This window comes from Rhinoderma darwinii, unplaced genomic scaffold (assembly GCF_050947455.1).
Source record: "Rhinoderma darwinii isolate aRhiDar2 unplaced genomic scaffold, aRhiDar2.hap1 Scaffold_251, whole genome shotgun sequence".
Classification (NCBI taxonomy): domain Eukaryota; kingdom Metazoa; phylum Chordata; class Amphibia; order Anura; family Rhinodermatidae; genus Rhinoderma; species Rhinoderma darwinii.
Window position 1 is genome coordinate 1 of NW_027462807.1, and position 3049 is coordinate 3049.

Consider the following 3049-nt stretch of genomic DNA (forward strand, 5'->3'; position numbering starts at 1 on the left):
TGGTTATGGTGTGGGGGTATTATTCAGTAACAGTATGGGGGTATTATTCAGTAACAGTGTGGGAATATTACTCAGTAACAGTGTGGGGGTATTATTCAGTAACAGTATGGCGGTATTATTCAGTAACAGTATGGGGGTATTATTCAGTAACAGTATGGTCGTATTATTCAGTAACAGTATGGGGTATTATTCAGTAACAGTATGGGGGTATTATTCAGTAACAGTATGGCGGTATTATTCAGTAACAGTATGGGGGTATTATTCAGTAACAGTATGGGGGTATTATTCAGTAACAGTATGGGGGTATTATTCAGTAACAGTATGGGGGTATTATTCAGTAACAGTATGGCGGTATTATTCAGTAACAGTATGGAGGTATTATTCAGTAACAGTATGGGGGTATTATTCAGTAACAGTATGGGGGTATTATTCAGTAACAGTATGGGGGTATTATTCAGTAACAGTATGGGGGTATTATTCAGTAACAGTATGGGGGTATTATTCAGTAACAGTATGGGGGTATTATTCAGTAACAGTATGGGGGTATTATTCAGTAACAGTATGGGGGTATTATTCAGTAACAGTATGGTGGTATTATTCAGTAACAGTATGGGGTATTATTCAGTAACCGTATGGGGGTATTATTCAGTAACAGTATGGGGTATTATTCAGTAACAGTATGGAGGTATTATTCAGTAACAGTATGGGGGTATTATTCAGTAACAGTATGGCGGTATTATTCAGTAACAGTATGGGGGTATTATTCAGTAACAGTGTGGGAGTATTATTCAGTAACAGTATGGCGGTATTATTCAGTAACAGTATGGCGGTATTATTCAGTAACAGTATGGGGGTATTATTCAGTAACAGTATGGCGGTATTATTCAGTAACAGTATGGAGGTATTATTCAGTAACAGTATGGGGGTATTATTCAGTAACAGTATGGCGGTATTATTCAATAACAGTATGGTGGTATTATTCAGTAACAGTATGGGGGTATTATTCAGTAACAGTATGGGTGTATTATTCAGTAACTGTATGGGGGTATTATTCAGTAACAGTATGGGGGTATTATTCAGTAACAGTATGAGGGTATTATTCAGTAACAGTATGGGGGTATTATTCAGTAACAGTATGGGGGTATTATTCAGTAACAGTATGGGGGTATTATTCAGTAACAGTATGGGGGTATTATTCAGTAACAGTATGGTGGTATTATTCAGTAACAGTATGGGGGTATTATTCAGTAACAGTATGGAGGTATTATTCAGTAACAGTATGGGGATATAATTCAGTAACAGTATGGGGTATTATTCAGTAACAGTATGGGGGTATTATTCAGTATCAGTATGGGGGTATTATTCAGTATCAGTATGGGGGTATTATTCAGTAACAGGATGGGGGTATTATTTAGTAACAGTATGGGGGTATTATTCAGTAACAGTATGGGGGTATTATTCAGTAACAGTATGGGGGTATTATTCAGTATCAGTATGGAGGTATTATTCAGTATCAGTATAGAGGTATTTAATTCAGTCACTATGCGGTTATGGTGTGGAGGTATTATTCAGTAACAGTATGGGGGTATTATTCAGTCACTATCTGGTTATGGTGTGGGGGTATTATTCAGTAACAGTATGGGGGTATTATTCAGTAACAGTATGGCGGTATTATTCAGTAACAGTATGGGGGTATTATTCAGTAACAGTATGGTCGTATTATTCAGTAACAGTATGGGGTATTATTCAGTAACAGTATGGGGGTATTATTCAGTAACAGTATGGCGGTATTATTCAGTAACAGTATGGGGTTATTATTCAGTAACAGTATGGGGGTATTATTCAGTAACTGTATGGGGGTATTATTCAGTAACAGTATGGGGGTATTATTCAGTAACAGTATGGCGGTATTATTCATTAACAGTATGGAGGTATTATTCAGTAACAGTATGGGGGTATTATTCAGTAACAGTATGGGGGTATTATTCAGTAACAGTATGGGGGTATTATTCAGTAACAGTATGGGGGTATTATTCAGTAACAGTATGGGGGTATTATTCAGTAACAGTATGGGGGTATTATTCAGTAACAGTATGGTGGTATTATTCAGTAACAGTATGGGGTATTATTCAGTAACAGTATGGGGGTATTATTCAGTAACAGTATGGGGTATTATTCAGTAACAGTATGGAGGTATTATTCTGTAACAGTATGGGGGTATTATTCAGTAACAGTATGGCGGTATTATTCAGTAACAGTATGGAGGTATTATTCAGTAACAGTATGGGGGTATTATTCAGTAACAGTATGGCGGTATTATTCAATAACAGTATGGTGGTATTATTCAGTAACATTATGGGGGTATTATTCAGTAACAGTATGGGGGTATTATTCAGTAACTGTATGGGGGTATTATTCAGTAACAGTATGGGGGTATTATTCAGTAACAGAATGAGGGTATTATTCAGTAACAGTATGGGGGTATTATTCAGTAACAATATGGGGGTATTATTCAGTAACAGTATGGGGGTATTATTCAGTATCAGTATGGGGTTATTATTCAGTATCAGTATAGAGGTATTTAATTCAGTCACTATGCGGTTATGGTGTGGAGGTATTATTCAGTAACAGTATGGGGGTATTATTCAGTCACTATCTGGTTATGGTGTGGGGGTATTATTCAGTAACAGTATGGGGGTATTATTCAGTAACAGTATGGCGGTATTATTCAGTAACAGTATGGGGGTATTATTCAGTAACAGTATGGTCGTATTATTCAGTAACAGTATGGGGTATTATTCAGTAACAGTATGGGGGTATTATTCAGTAACAGTATGGCGGTATTATTCAGTAACAGTATGGGGGTATTATTCAGTAACAGTATGGGGGTATTATTCAGTAACTGTATGGGGGTATTATTCAGTAACAGTATGGCGGTGTTATTCATTAACAGTATGGAGGTATTATTCAGTAACAGTATGGGGGTATTATTCAGTAACAGTATGGGGGTATTATTCAGTAACAGTATGGGGGTATTATTCAGTAACAG